Below are 16,302 nucleotides of genomic sequence, written 5' to 3'. Positions count from 1 at the left end.
GCATGAGAGAAAATTATTTAAAGTGAACTTGCCAGAAATTCTTTCATAATGTAATTTACCAAATCAAATTTATTTGTTGGGTTTTATTTCTAAAATTCAAAGCAGATATCTTTAAGAATTACACCTACAGAGTTAAGTTTCCTTAGAATACATCTACCTGAGGAGAAAGTGCAGTGACCTACCAAACACGAAAATAAGCTTTATTCTTAGCAAACTGCTGCTTTTCAGTAGGTTATTTTTACTGTATCACTTAAGACACCAGACCATATTTTAGAAAGTGTAGCCTATGTTTGAATGTTGCATCCAGAATTCTTACCTATCGTAGAGAGCAAGCATTACTTCTCAGAGATCAATAAAATTGGGTAAAACCTATGAACAGGAGGTAAATCACTGCTAAAATGTTGTCAATGGGCAAGACAACCAAGAGGGTGAGAACTTAAATCTGAATACACTGTTATCAAAACAACAATAAGGACAATATAATCAATCTTGTATGGTATTGGTAATGATAACTGCAAACACATGCATAGCAATTTAGCTCACTTTCCTGTGCACTACTTAATTTGAATCCTATCTCTGTAGATGTATATTATTTCCATTTTATAAATATGGACATTTTTTATAAATATGGAAAGATGAGATGGGGAAGTTGTCCAGTTCCACATAGCTAGTAACTAGTAGAACCACAATTTGTATACAGTTCTTCCAGGGCCCAGGCCTTTTCACACTGTACCAAGTTACCTCTATTTTTAAATCCTTGTTTGCTAATGATATGGCCAAGTAATTGAATACAAGGCTACTATTTTCTCCATCTTACAGAAGGAAAGACTAATAAGACACAGAGATCAAATATCCTATACAATGTCATATAGAAAAAAAAAAATGGTATAAACAATGGATCAAGTCTTCCATCATCATCATCAATGTGAACTCCCACTCTATAAGCGAGGAATTACAGCAGACGTTTTACATGTATTCTCTTAATTCTTAAAATAACCTGTTAATGCAAGTACTTTTATCCTATTCTACAGAGACAGAAATTAAGGCACAGAAACGTTTAGTTACTTTTCAAAAATCATGCAACTAGTAAGTGTCAGAATTTGGGCAGGAGTTAAGACTAGAAGACAGAAAAAAAAAAAAAAGACTAGAAGACAGGCATTGAAATTCATTGTTTTACTGCCTGTCTCCCCTAGGAAATGGTCTATACAATCTGGTTTGTATATAGTGCTTTATAGAATATATAGAAAACATGAAAACTTTCTCACTCATTTCCCTTGATAGTCAAGCCTTTTTCCAAAACAACAAAGAAGCCCCATTCTGTCTTTGGTGAGAAGTGCACTTTGCTGGTGGAGTTAGGTTGCAGTGTGGCTCCAAATCAACCTTCTTATTGAAGAGATCTGCTTTGGAGATCTTAGTCTTAAAGAGCTTTGAAACAGGGACAATGGCAGCAGCCACCTCTAATATTTAAAAACGTTCTGTCTGATGGGTTTCAAAGTCAGTAAAGCTTATATTCTCAGATTTGGATGGTTAGTGACCCGCTTAACAAATCAGTTGGCAACTGGAACAAACTATTTATGAAAAAGTATTTTTGAAGAACAAGCATTGGAAGAGACTCATTCAAAATATAAAATTCCAGCTGTGTTGACCTTTAGAGAGGAAAAGTTAAACTTAACTAAAAGTCACTGGCTTTGGAAGCAGATGGGAGCAAATGCTTAGCTTCAAGAGAAATCATTATCATCATCAAAGTCAGTACATTTTCAATAAGCCTTTCAAACACTTAATATCAGAGAACGTTCCTAACCAAATTTCTATCATTTTATTTAATCATTCCTTTGTGCATTCATTCCAAATATTTAAGTAACTACTCTGTGCTCAAAGGAAATTCAAATATGAATAAGATATAGTTAGTAATATTACTCTAGTGTATTACAGGAAGTTATGATCAAGAGTTAATTATTATGGGAGCCCAGTGAAGTGAAAAGGGAAGTTTTAGTCACTCAAACTTGTTGGATTGTCTGCAACCCCATGGACTGTAGCCCACCATGGACAGGCTGCACTGTCCATGGGATTTCCCAGGCAAGAATACTGGAAGTGGGTGTCATTTCCTTCTTCAGGGGATCTTCCCGACTCAGGGACCAAACCCAGGTCTCCTTCACTGGAGGCAGATTCTTTACCATCTGCTGCTGCTGCTAAGTTGCTTCAGTTGTATCTGACTCTGTGCGACCCCATGGACTGCAGCCTACCAGGCTTCTCCGTCCCTGGGATTCTCCAGGCAAGAACACTGGAGTGGGTTGCCATTTCCTTCTCCAATGTATGAAAGTGGAAAGTGAAAGTGAAGTCGCTCTGTTGCGTCTGACTCTTAGCGACCCCATGGATTGTAGCCCACCAGGCTCCTCCATCCATGGGATTTTCCAGACAACAGTACTGGAGTGGGGTGCCATTGCCTTCTCCCATCTGAGTCCAGTGTAAAACCTTGTGACCAGGAAAGGCAAATGGAAAAAAATAAATAAAGGAAAAAGAGGGTGTGGTATATAAGCTAAACATTGTGACGCTCAGAGCTCTCATTCATTGCTGGCTCAGCGTTTTATTTGTTTGGTTGTTTGTTTAAAGTATTCTTTGCTATAGCCAGGAAATATCCAAATGAGTCACATAAATTATTTTCATTTGATTAATAAGTGCTCAACTGATGTTGAATTCTTCCTTCCATTCCTTCTCCTCTTCCCCAGTCCACCTTCAGAGTTAGGAATTAGGATACTCATTTCCCTTCACTCTCTGTGTGCTGGGATATTGCAGAACAAGGTAGAATCTAGGTTCTCTCTCTTGAGTCAGAGCAGCAGGGGCCTGGAGGGTGGGATGAATTGGGAGATTAAGATTGACGTATACATGCTAAGTCGATTCAGTCGTGTCCGACTCTGTGAGACCCCATAGACGGCAGCCCACCAGGCTCCCCCGTCCCTGGGATTCTCCAGGCAATGCATGAAAGTGGAAAGTGAAAGTGAAGTCGCTCAGTTGCGTCTGACTCTTAGCGACCCCATGGACTGCAGCCTACCAGGCTCCTCCATCCATGGGATTTTCCAGGCAACAGTACTGGAGTGGGGTGCCATTGCCTTCTCGATGATGTATACATAGTGCTATGTATAAAACAGATAACTAGTGAAAACTTACTATATAACATAGGGAACTCTGTTCAACGCTCTGTGGTGACCTAAATGGGAGGGAAATCTAAAGAAGAGTGGACATGGGCTTCCATGGTGGTCCACTGGTTAAGAATTCACCTTGCCATGCAAGGGACACCAATGCAATCCCTGGTCTGGGAGGATCCCACATGCAGCGGAGCAACTAAGCCCATGCACCACAACTGCTGAGCCAGCTCTCTAGGGCCCATGCTCCACAATAAGAGAAGCCACCGCAATGAGAAGCTCGTGTGCTGCAGCTAGTGAGTAGTCTCTGCTTTTCTGCCACAGGTAGAGAAAGCCCGCATGCAGCAACGAAGACCCACCGCAGTCAAAAAATAAAATCAATAAATAAATCTTTTTAAAATACAAGAGTAGATATATGTATACGTATAACTGATACACTTTACTGTACAGCAAAGTGTATACTTCAATACAAATAAATAATAATAATAAAAGAGCAGCAGGAGCCTTATCAGGGATTTAGCCAGTGTGAAAAGGGATGAATTGTTATTAAAATTCTGGGCGGGGACATATAGCCTCAGCCGACAGGGACTAGCAGCAGGACTGGAAAGCCTGAGGTCTTTTTTTATCTCTGTCCCTTGCTGTGATTGTACTCTATTGTTTTTCTCTCATTAAAGAGGCACTTTCTTCGAAGACCAGGCTACATGGTGCAAAATGGCAGATCTAGGTCTCACGCTTTCATTGTCTCCATTTAAGACAGTATCCAGAAGTTAGGCTAGACTCCCTGGGGTGGGGACTCTGGTCCAACCTAGGTCCTCCCCACGTCTGGTCCTGTCAACGGTGGTCCGGAAATCAGAGGATTGTTGCACAAAATAAGCGATGAGGCTTTCTGTTGTCTCCATGTGTGCTGAGAAAGAAAAAAAAGAAAAGAAGCCATTACCCCAAGACACATGCAATGACTATCTGCTTATGACATCTTTGATTTTGTTTTTCCTCAAATTAAATTTATAATAGTGGAATTAATGGTCTGGGGAGAAGAGTATTCGTTAAGTACTTGATTAAGTTCTGCCACATTGCCAAAACTATTACTCCCTTTCTTATCTTGTCTGAGTTGATAGGTCCCAAATTTGAAACTAATTATAACTTTCATCTCTTTAATTATAGAGCTAGAATAGTTAAAATATTTTCCATATTTAGTAGTCATTTATATTTATTTTCCTGCAAATTGTTTGTTAGTGTTCATTGCTTGTTTTTCTATTACAGTTTTAATGCTTTTATGATCTACTTATATGAATTTTTTACATATTGATTTACATACAGGAAAATACCAGGTTTCCTTTGGGATTTCCTTCATTGCTAAGCATAAATTCTTAGAAAGTCTTTGCCTTAAAAATTCCTCCCTCTGGAAATAATTCAAACAAAAACACTCCTGAGGTTTACAGGGATACTCATTGCAGAATTTTAATAACAAAAAAATATAAACAACGTAAATATGTATCAGTTGAGGGACAGTAAAATAAATTATGGTACATTCATACTATGGAATACTATGTAGCTATTAAATATAAAGGAGATGTATATGCACTCATGTGGTAAGGTGTCTATGGCAGTAAGTGAAAAAAGCAAGAATCATAAAATTGTAGATAAGGTAGTCCCCCATTTATATTAGGAGAAACCTGATATATAAATAGATATATAGATATCTAGAAAAGATCTGGAAGAATATACCTGGAACTATTAACAATGAATATTTGAGGGCATGGCTCAGAGGAAGATGGTAAAGGTTAAATTATATATTGAAATATTGTTTTAATTTTTATAAAGAATAGGCATCATCTTACCTTTTATTTAATAAAACATTTTAGGGAATTCCCTTAAACAGTGGTCCAGTTGTTAGGACTCCAGGCTTTCACTGCTGAGGGTCCAGGTTCAATTCCTGGTCAGGGAACTGAAATCCTACATGCCTCATGACTTGGTCAAAAAAAAAAAAATTATGGTGGTAGTCTCTTATGTAATGGTCTCCCATCATGTCCTTTCTTTTCAGAGGTTACCATGACCCTGAATCTGGGGGGCTTTTATTCTCATGATGTCATATTTAAGTAAATGTCCCTAAACATCATGTAGTATTTTTTCATATTTTCGATTCAGTTCAGTCACTCAGACGTGTCCAACTCTTTGCAACCCCATGGACTGCAGCACACCAGGCTTCCCTGTCCATCACCAACTCCCGGAGCTTGCTCAAACTCATGTCCATCGAGTCAGTGATGCTATCCAGCCATCTCATCCTCTGTTGTCCCCTTCTCTTCCCGCCTTCAATCTTTCCCAGCATCAGAGTCTTTTCCAATGAGTCAGTTCTTCACATCAGGTGGCCAAAGTATTGGAGCTTCAGCTTCAGCATCAGTCCTTTCAATGAATATCCAAGACTGATTTCCTTTAGGATTGATTTAGGATTAATCTCCTTGCAGTCCAAGAGATTCTCAAGAGTCTTATCCAACACCAAGTTCAAAACCATCAATTCTTCAGCGCTCAGCTTTTTTATGGTACAACTCTCACATCCATACATTACTACTGGAAAACCATACTATGGAAAAACCATAGCTTTGATTAGATGGACCTTGGTTGGCAAAGTAATGTCTCTGCTTTTTAATATGCTATCTAGGTTGGTCATAGCTTTTCTTCCAAGGAGCAACCATCTTTTAATTTCATGGCTGCAGTCACTATCTGTAGTGATTTTGGAGCCCCAGAAAATACAGTCTGTCACTGTTTCCATTGTTTCCCCATCTATTTGCCATGCAGTGATGGGACCAGATGCCATGATCTTAGTTTTTTGAATGTTGAGTTTTAAACCAGCCTTTTCACTCTCCTCTTTCACAGAGGCTCTTTAGTTTTCATATTTTAGGATTGCATATAATTAGTATTATACTGTACATTATCTTCTGTAACATAATTATCCACTCAACATGATATTAACCACGTTGATAGAGATGCTTTGGGTCATTCACTTTCCCTGCTATATAGCATTCTGCTTACAAATGTTCTGCCATTTATTCCTCTTATTTTGTGATGTTTGGACTGTTTCCCAGCATTTTATATCTTGTACAGCGGTGCTGTGAACATTCCTGGGCACATCTCCTTGTGTACTGTGGTTTCTCCAGTGTGCATATCTAGAAGAGGCATCAGGTCAAAGGGTATGTCCTCTTCAACTTCAACAAGATAGGGGCATACTGCTTTCCTAAATGTGTGTACCAATTTACAATCTCACCAGCAGCATACAAGAGATTCTGATGTCCAAAATATCCTTTCTCATTCAGAAAGTAGACATTTATCAACATTATCTTCTAATTTTTGTTTCTCTCTCCTACTATATCCTTTAATTGAACTTGAATTAATTTTGGCATATGGTATAAAGTAAGAACCTAAATTGATTTTTTATAAATAACCAATTTTCCCACCATCATTTATTGTCATGACAAGTCCATTTTCCTTAGACTTTTAAGTCTTTTTCTTCCTTATTCTCACCTGATAACTTACATAGTTGAATTTCGGAATCATGTTGTAGCTCTCCTAAATAGCTTATCGAGATTTTATTGTAATTGCATTAGGTCCAACAATAATTTTAGTCTAAAACCCACACTAAACAGATCAAACTTCCACTCTCAAACTGAAATGACTAAACTGGTCACTGCACAAAATCCAATACCCTCAGCTTCTACTGAAGTCTCTCCCATTATCTATAACTCTTTCTCATCATTCAAGCTCATTAATTCAAGCATACTTGTATCCTCTTTGTCCCTTAAACTTTTCTCATCTATTTTTATCTCCAAACTTTGTTCATGAGGTTTCCTCCCACCAGAAATGCCAACCCTTCCTTCCATTCCCCAAAGAAGGGGTCCTAGCTACTCTAAGAGTCTTAGGAGTTATCCCACTATCTTGCATTGCAATTCTGTTTCCTCATGCTTGTATTTAATCTCTCCAACTCGATGATTGGATTAACTAAAATAACAAAAGCGAGGCAGGTAGAACTTGCCTGGAGAGAAGTCAGTAAGAACAGTTGTTGAGTGACTTCCCTGGTGTTCCAGTGGTTAAGACTCTGTGTTTCCTCTGCAGAGAGTGCAGGTTCAATCCCTGATTGGGGAACAAAGATTTTTCCTGGTGCAGCCAGGAAAAAAAAACGGTTGCTGGTAACAGGAACAGCAACCAGGTTAGGCACTCTACTTTTAAAATCTGTAATCTTGAATTTGAAGAAAATAGCAGGACAAATGGAAGAGAGATGCTCAGTTATCTCACACAGTGCCCCAACATCCTTCCAAGTCCAGGGATGGCCAGATGCCACAGTGGGGAAGCCAGATAATAGAGAAACCCATCATCACACCAACTAGCCGTGCTTTAGGCCTGCCAGCTTGCACAGACATCATCTCACTGTCTCACTTAACCCTGCAGAACTTTTTTTTCCTTTGAGTTTTTTGAAAAACTCATCTTTTTATAAACACTGAAAATTAAATAGTGCAATTTTAAAAATTGTAAGATGATCACCTGCAAAACTCTTTGAAGTAGTGACATGATCTCCATTTTATCAGGGAGGACACTGTGACTTAGAGGTTAAATGCAAGTCCAAGGTCACAGTCACACAGCTAGGAACCGGCAGGGCTAGGTCTATAACTTTAGTCTTCTAACTGACCCCAACTCACCACTCCTTCTATCATACCCATAGTTGTTTCCATGGTAACCATGTTAACTTTTAAAAATTACTTCTTTAAATTTTTAATTGTGGCAAAAAACTGACATAATATAAAACTTTCCGTCAACTATTTTTAAGTGTACGGTTCAATATGTTAACCATGATCACATTATTCTGTAATGGATCTCTAAAATTGTTTTATCTTGTAAAACTGAAATTCTTTAGCCATCAAACAACTCATTTCTCCTTCCCCTCAGTCCCTGGCAACCAGCATTTTACTTTCTGTTTCCATGACTTTGACTGTTCTAGATGTCTCATATAAGGGAAATCATACAGTATTTGTCCTTTTGTGACTGGCTTATTTCACTCAATATAATATCCTCAAAGTTTGTCCACGTTGTAGCATATGATGGGATTTCCTTCTTTCTTAAGGCTGAATAATATCCCATTGTATGGTATTTTCTTTAATGTATTTGGGAGGATAGAAGCAGGATCTTTTTAAAATTTTTATTTATTTATTTACTTAATTTTGGCTGTGCTGGGTCTTCATTGCTATGCGAGGGCTTTCTCCAGTTCCAGAAAGCAGGGCTACTTTTTGCTGTGGTGCATGCTTCTTATTTCAGTGCCTTCTCTTGCTGTAGAGCACAGGTTCAAGGGTGCACTGACTCGGTAGTTGTGGCACCCCAGGCTTAGTTGTCCCAAAGTATGTGGAATCTTCCCAGAGCAAGGATCGAACCCATGATCTCCGCATCAGCAGGTGGACTCTCAGCCACTGGACCACCAGGGAAGTCCCACTGAATGTTTATATCACATTTTCTTTATTCATTCATCTGTCTACAGATGAATGGTGGACTGCTTCCACCTCTTGGCAGTTGTATAATGCTGTCACAAACAGAGGTGCCAATATCTCTTCAAGATCCTGCTTCTGATTCTTCTGGAATATATCCCCTTCATGGATCACTGCATTGTCATGGAGCAGGGGCTTCGTAACTTGATGAAGCTATAAGCCATGTTGTGTAGGGCCACCCAAGACGGATGGGTCATAGCGGAGAGTTCTGACAAAATGTGATCCATTGAAGGATGGAATGGCAAACCACCCCAGTATACTTGTCGTGAGAATCTCATGAACTGTATAAAAGGACAGAAAGATATGACACTGAAAAATGAGTTCTCAGGTCTGAAGGTGTCCAATATGCTACTTGGAAAGAGCAGAGGAGAACTCCTAACAGCCCCAGAAAGAAAGAAGCAGCTGGGCCAAAGCGGAAATGATGCTCAGTTGTGAATGTGTCTGGTGATGAAAGTAAAATCCGATGCTGCAAAGAACAGTATTGCATAGGAACCTGGAATGTTAGGTCTAGGAATCAAGGTAAACTGGACATGATCAAGCAGGAGATGGTAAGAATAAACTTCGACATCTTAGGAATCAGTGAACTAAAATGGACAGGAATGGGCAAATTTAATTTAGATGACTATTATATCTACTACTGTAGGCAAGAATCCCATGGAAGAAATGGAGTAACCATTATAATCAACAAAAGAGTCTGAAATGAAATACTCAGATGCAATCTCAAAAATGACAGAATGATCTTGGTTCATTTCCAAGGCAAACTGTTCAACATCACAGAAATTCAAGTCTATGCCCCTGCCACTGATGCTGAAGAAGCTGAAGTTGATCAGGTCAATGAAGAACTAGAAGACCTCCTAGAACTAACACCAAAAAAAGATGTCCTATTCATCATTGGGGATTGGAATGCAAAAGTAGGAAGTCAAGAGATACCTGGAGTAACAGGCAAGTTTGGCCTCAGAGAACAAAATGAAACAGGACAAAGGCTAACTGAATTCTGCCAAGAGAATGTATTGGTCATAGCAAATACCCTTTTTCAACAACACCAGAGACAAATTCACACATGGGCATCACCAAATGGTCAATACCAAAATCCAATTGATTACGTTCTTGTAGCTGAAGATGGAGAAGCTTTATACAGTCAGCAAAAACAAGACCTAAAGCTGACTGTGGCTCTGATCATCAGCATCTCATAGCAAAATACAGGCTTCAACTAAAGAAAGCAGGGAAAACCACTAGGCCAGCCAGGTATGCCATAAATCAAATCCCCTATGAATTTGCAGTAGAGGTAATGAATAGATTCAAGGGGTTAGAACTTGTAAGCAGTGTGCCTGAAGGACTATGGATGGAAGTTCGTAATATTGTACAGGAGGCAGCAAATAAAACCATCCCAAAGAAAAAGAAAAGTAAGAAGGCAAAGTGGTTATCTAAAAGTGAAAGTCACTCAGTCGTGTCCGACTCTTTGCAACCCCATGGACTATACAGTCCATGGAATTCTCCAGGCCACAATACTGGAGTGGGTAGCCTTTCCCTTCTCCAGTGGATCTTCCCAACACAGGAATCAAACCAGGGTCTCCTGCATTACAGGCAGATTCTTTACCAACTGAGCTATCAGGGAAGCCCTTCCCTCTGAGGAGGCTTACATATAGCTAAAGAAAGAAGAGAAGTGAAAAGCAAGGGAGAAAGAGAAAGGTATATACAACTAAATGCAGATTTCCAAATAAGAGCACGGAGAGACAAGAAGGCCTTCTTCAATGAACAGTGTATAAAACTAGAAGAAAACAACAGAAGGGAAAAGACTAGAGATCTCTTCAGGAAAATGGGAGATTTCAAAGATTTACCCAAAGATGCGTGCAATAAAGGACATAAATGGTAGAGACCTAGTAGATGCTGAAGAGATCAAGAAGGGTTGGAAAGAATACATGGAAGAATTGTACAAAAGAACTGTACAAAAAATATCTTAATTAACCAGATTACTATGATGGTGTGGTCAGCCACCCAGAGCCAGACATTCTGGAGAGTGAAGTCAAGTGGGCCTTAGGAAGGACTGCTGTTAATAAAGCTAGCGGATGTGATAGAATTCCAGTAGAACTATTCAAAACCCTAAAGGATGATGCCATCAAGATGTTGCATTCAATATGTCAGCAAATCTGGAAGATCCAGCAGTGGCCACAGGACTTGGGAGTTTCCCAAGAAAGATAGTACTCTAATGGTCATCCCACTTCTTGGAAGGACTGATACTGAAGCTGCAACTTCAGTATTTTGGTCATCTAATGCAAACAGCTGACTCATTGGAAAAGTCCCTGATGCTGGGAAAGATTGAAGACAGCAGGAGAAGAGGGCATCAAGGATGACCTTCAGATCATCCTACACCAATTCCCAAGAAGGGTAGTACTAAAGGATGTGCTAACCATCAGACAATTGCACTCATCTCCCATGCTACTAAGGCAATGCTTAAAATCTTGCATGCTAGGCTTCAGCATTATGAGAACCAAGAACTTCTAGATGTCCAAGCTGGGTTTAGAGAGGAAGAGCAACCAGAGATTAAACTGCCAACATTCACTGGATCATAGAGAAAGCTAGGGAATTCCAAAAAGTATCTACTTCTGCTTCATTGACTACAGTAAAGCCTTTGTGTGGATCACAACAAACTGGAAAATTCTTAAAGAGATGGGAATACCAGACCATCTTACCTGTCTCCTGAGAAACCTGTATGTAGGTAAAGAAGCAACAGTTAGAATCCTGTATGGAACAACTGATTGGTTCAAGATTGAGAAAGGAGTACAGCAGGGCTGTCTGCTGTCACCCTGTTTGTTTATTCTATATGCTGAGCTCATTGTGAGAAATGCCAGTCTGAATGAGTTACAAGCTAAAATTGAGATAAGGTGGGAGAAACATCAACAACCTCAGATATGCGGATGATACCACTTTAATGGCAGAAAGCAAGGAACTTAAGAGCCTCTTGATGACGGTGAAGGAGGAGAATGTAAGAGCTGGCTTAAAACTAAATGTTAAAAAAACTAAGATCATGGCATCTGGCCCCATTACTTCATGGCAAATAGAAGGGGAAAAGGTGGAAGTAGTGACAGATTTCCTCTTCTCAGGCTCTAAAATCACTGCGGATGGTGACTGTAGCCATGAAATCAGAAGATGTTTGCTTCTTGGCAGGAAAGCGATGACAAACCTGACAGTGTGTTGAAAAGCAGAGACATCACTCTGCTGACAAAGGTCCATATAGTCAAGAAGACTATGGTCTCCCAGTGGTCATGCACAGTTGTCAGAGCTGGACTGTAAAGAAGGCGGAGCACTGAAGAATCGATGCCTTTGAACTGTGGTGCTGGAGAAGACGCCTGAGAGTCTCTTGGACAAAAAGGAGATCACACCAGTCAATCTTAAGGGAAATCAACCCTGAATTCTTGTTGGAAGGACTGATACTGAAGCTGAAACTTCAGTATTTTGGTCATCTAATGCAAACAGCTAACTCATTGGAAAAGTCCCTGATGCTGGGAAAGATTGAAGACAGCAGGAACAGAGGACATCAGAGGATGAGATGGCTGGATGGCATCTCCAATGCAATGGACATGAACTTGGGCAAACTTTGGGAGATGGTAAGGGACAGGAAGGCATGGTATGCTACAGTCCATGGAGTCGCAAAGAGTCAGACACAACTGGGCAACTGAACAACAGCATATACCCAGAAGTAGGATTGCTGGATCATATGGACCATATTTAGTTTTTTAAGGAAAAAGTTATCTTTTAAACAAATAGCCCCATTCTCATGGACTCTCCTGCAATATGTTAAGAGACAGTATATTGCTTTCCCTCTAATAAAATTGAAAATAGCAATCCATGCTCATCTGTAACAATTAAAATTTGTTTAAACTTTTTACTTAAAATGCATCAGTTACAATGATGGCAAATGTAAATGCTTCCATTTCCTCCCATTCTCAATTAATAATCTGTTCTTCACTTTTAATACCACCCCTCATCAGGGTCACTAGGTCAGAAGATTCATGATGGAAGGATCTTTCTGTTTTGTCCAGCACTGTGCCTCAAGTAGTTACTTAAGGCTGCCAGTGGCTGGCATTAAACAAGCAGTCAAAACATGGATAAATGAATGAGTATATGAGTAAAAGACCATGCTTCTGGTTATAGTTTAAAAGATTGAACTTAACCCCAGAAGTGGGTGTTGTCACTGATGAGAGAGAATAGTTTAGCACTTCTTGTTCCAACAAGCAGGAAGTAGAACACAGATGGCAAAGAAACACTCAATGACATGAATTTTGCCAGAACGACGATAACATCCCTAGGATGAATTCAGACTAAATCTCTGCTGGTAACATAGGATCATACTAACCACGAGGATTTGGGGAGCTCAGAAAACCCTTGGTATTCTAATAAAATTAGTGAAAGTGTTAGCCACTAAGTCATGTCCTACTCTTTGCAACCCTATGGACTGTAGCCCACCAGGCTCCTCTGTCCATGGAATTCTCCAGGCAAGAATACTGGAGTGGGTAGCCTTTCCCTTCTCCAGGGGATCTTTCCGACCCAGGGATCAAACCCGGATCTCCTACACTGTAGGGAGATTCTTTACCATCTGAGCCAACAGGGAAGCCCTTGGAATACTAATAAAGTCCTGCAAATTGACAGGATAGTGCTTTAGGTAGGAAAAGCCGAGAGAGGGCGCTAATAGTGTAGTGTAGTGTAGGTAATAGTGTATTTTCCTTTCTCTCCTGCCAGACAGCAGGAGCCCTGGGTAGAGAGCATCAGAAGCAAAAGCATTGTCGCCCCAAATGGAAGAATCTGTGATGACCAGATTGTTGTGCATTAGGCTGACTGAGGCCCTCTGTTGGGGACAGGGGTGTAGAAGCAAAGAGTGTTGCACACACTGAGGGTAGTTATAGTCACACGGAGAAGGCAGGCTTTTCCTGTGAAAGGCTGCTGTCCATACATCTTTGGACTTTATATATCTTATGAAAGGAGAAGTGGGACTACACTGTATCAAAGAAAATTAAATTTAGACTAAAAATTACATGAATTTATAAAGGATATATGCACTAGAACAAATTGCTTGGTAGAATCTGTGCTCTGTGCATATCTGAAGAATGAATGAATTGGAGCTCTTTTCCAAATTTCATAGCTCTTTTCATTGTCAAATGACGAGATGGAATTCAAGAGAAAATTATCTTCTAATAGGCATGTCTCCCCAAAGAGAGGAAAGACAGGGTTAAGTTGTTTAGTGATTATATGAAATCTTTTCCCATTCTCTTAGTTCAGAATTTAAATTCACACTAGCAAATCAATAGAGTGGGACTTTTGATAAACTGCTCTGTAGAAGGGTCAGCATGGTTTAATGGAAAATATGCTAAACTTGGGTCAAAAGACTTGAGTTCTGATATTGGTATTGATTTGACAATTTTAGCCTTTTAGAATATAATCACCCCCTTGTCTACACTGCCAACTGTTGCTGCTGCTGCTATTTAGTCACTAAGTCGTGTCTGACTCTTTGTGACCCCATGGACTGTAGCCCACCAGGCTTCTCTGTCCATGGGATTTCCTAGGTAAGAATACTAGAGTGAGTTGCTATTTCCTCTTCCAGGGGACCTTCCCAACACAGGGATCCAACCTGCGTCTCCTGCTTGGCAGGCAGATTCTTTACCACTGAGCAACCTGGGAAGCCCCGCACTACCAACAATTCTCATCCTGCTACTCTCCAACACAAAATTCTTCAACACAACATCCATCACCTACAGAGCAAATTCTGAACACCTCTGTCCTAGTACATTCCTTCCTTATCTGACTCCTCCCGCTTGTGTAAATCGCATTAATTTATATCATTTGCTGCTCACTTTGTGTCAAGCAACACTGAATGGTTCATAATTTCCTCAAGCTATAGCACAGTCATTCATGCTTCCTCTGCTTGAATACCTTCCTCTCTTCGTTTACTTGCTGCTGCTGCTGCTGCTGCTAAGTCGCTTCAGTTGTGTCCGATTCTGTGTGACCCCATAGATGGCAGCCCACCAGGCTCCCCTGTCCCTGGGATTCTCCAGGCAAGAGTACTGGAGTGGGTTGCCATTTCCTTCTCCAGTGCATGAAAGTGAAAAGTGAAAGTGAAGTTGCTCAGTCGTGTCCGACTCTTAGCGACCTCATGGACTGCAGCCCACCAGGCTCCTCCGTCCATGGGATTTTCCAGGCAAGAGTACTGGAGTGGGTTGCCATTGCCTTCTCCATCATTTACTTGCAAACTTCCTAAAGCTCCTTTCCCTGATTAAATACCACTCCTCTGACTTTCTTCCTGAAAGTCCTATATGTCCATTGACCCTTATCTGCACCTCTGCTGTGACAACTGTATTGTAATTAGTAATTTGCACCCCTGTCTCCCCATTAGACACATCCCCTATGCCACATCTTTTAATTTTCTGACCACAAAATTAATATATTATTATCATATAAATTTAAACAAAGTGTAGAAAAAGAAAAGGCCTCTCAAAATCCACTCCCAAAGATAGCTCTTACTGACCTAGAGCAGGAACCATGCTATCTTTCTATCTTTGAGTTTACAGAATGTAACGGTGCCTGGCACATAAATGCTTGGCACATAACTCTCACTAAGTAGAGTTGAATATCTCCATAAAATGAAGATGGCATAACTGACTACACCAGCCAATAGAGTGATGGAATCACACAGGAGAATAAATGTGAAAGTTCTCTGAACACTGACAAACACTGTGGAAGTAACAAATTCGTGTGGTCAGTGACGAACGGCTGTGGGCCTCATTTTATCTGACTTCTACTATCTGAGAAACTCAGTTCCACTGATGACAATGATGATGATGATAACTAACATTTATCAAGGACTTACATGCTTCAATTGTATCAACTCATTAAAATTTTAGAACAACCGAAAAGGTAAAGGCTATTAATTGCTCTATTTTTTTTTTCAGATGAGGAAGCCAAGACACAGAGAGATTATGTGACTTGCCCCTCAAACCACAGAAGCAACAATTAATACAGCCAGGACTTAACCCCAGGCAACCTGACATCTGAGTCCACACTGGTAACCATGTAGATCACATTACAGCCTCCTACCTACAATCCTGAGAATGTCAGCTGGTCAGAACAGAAGCCGGCTACTTCCCATTCTTAATCTTGGAATCATAAGTAACTTTACCTCTGCAAATCTCCGTTTTCTCCTGTGTCCTCTGTTTCCTCTTGGGATTAGTGGTTGCTATTGCACGAAGTTGCCTGGAGGATTCTTTCTAAAACTGCTTCAGAGAGCAAAGCCAGGTCAGGGATCACACCTAGATCCTAGAGCAAGTGGTTGATTGTATCAAAACAGGTGTGGCAGGAAAGAGAAGCAAAGAGACCACACAGCTGCAGGAAATACGTACTCCGAATCTAGGAGGAGCTAAAGATCTATTGATGGCTACGTGTGTGTGGCCCTGATGATGCCAAGAACACAGCACTCAAAGTGGAACCTTATCAAAGACTCCATGCCAAGTGAGCAGTCTTGGTGAAGAGAAGAGAGCATTCACAAAACTCACCTCTTTTTTTTTCTTTTTCTTTTTATTTGGCCACTGTGCTCAGCAGGTAGGATTTTAGTTCGCCAATCAGGGATCAAACTCGTGCCCCCTGCCGTGGAA

General features: G+C 40.3%; 1 long non-coding RNA gene across 1 annotated transcript; it reads right to left on the bottom strand.

Annotated features, from left to right (window-relative positions):
• LOC138989506 (uncharacterized) lies at nucleotides 1-15,964 on the bottom strand. Its single transcript, XR_011465802.1, has 3 exons — nucleotides 15,831-15,964; nucleotides 3,946-4,044; nucleotides 1-2,841 (listed from the first exon to the last, which is right to left on the bottom strand). It is a non-coding gene; the product is annotated as an uncharacterized lncRNA (long non-coding RNA).
• Nucleotides 15,965-16,302: the final 338 nt, after the last annotated feature.

This window comes from Bos mutus, chromosome 10, assembly GCF_027580195.1.
Source record: "Bos mutus isolate GX-2022 chromosome 10, NWIPB_WYAK_1.1, whole genome shotgun sequence".
NCBI classification, from domain to species: domain Eukaryota; kingdom Metazoa; phylum Chordata; class Mammalia; order Artiodactyla; family Bovidae; genus Bos; species Bos mutus.
Note: the sequence above shows the minus strand (reverse complement) of the source record. Positions and strands in the feature narration are given on the sequence as shown.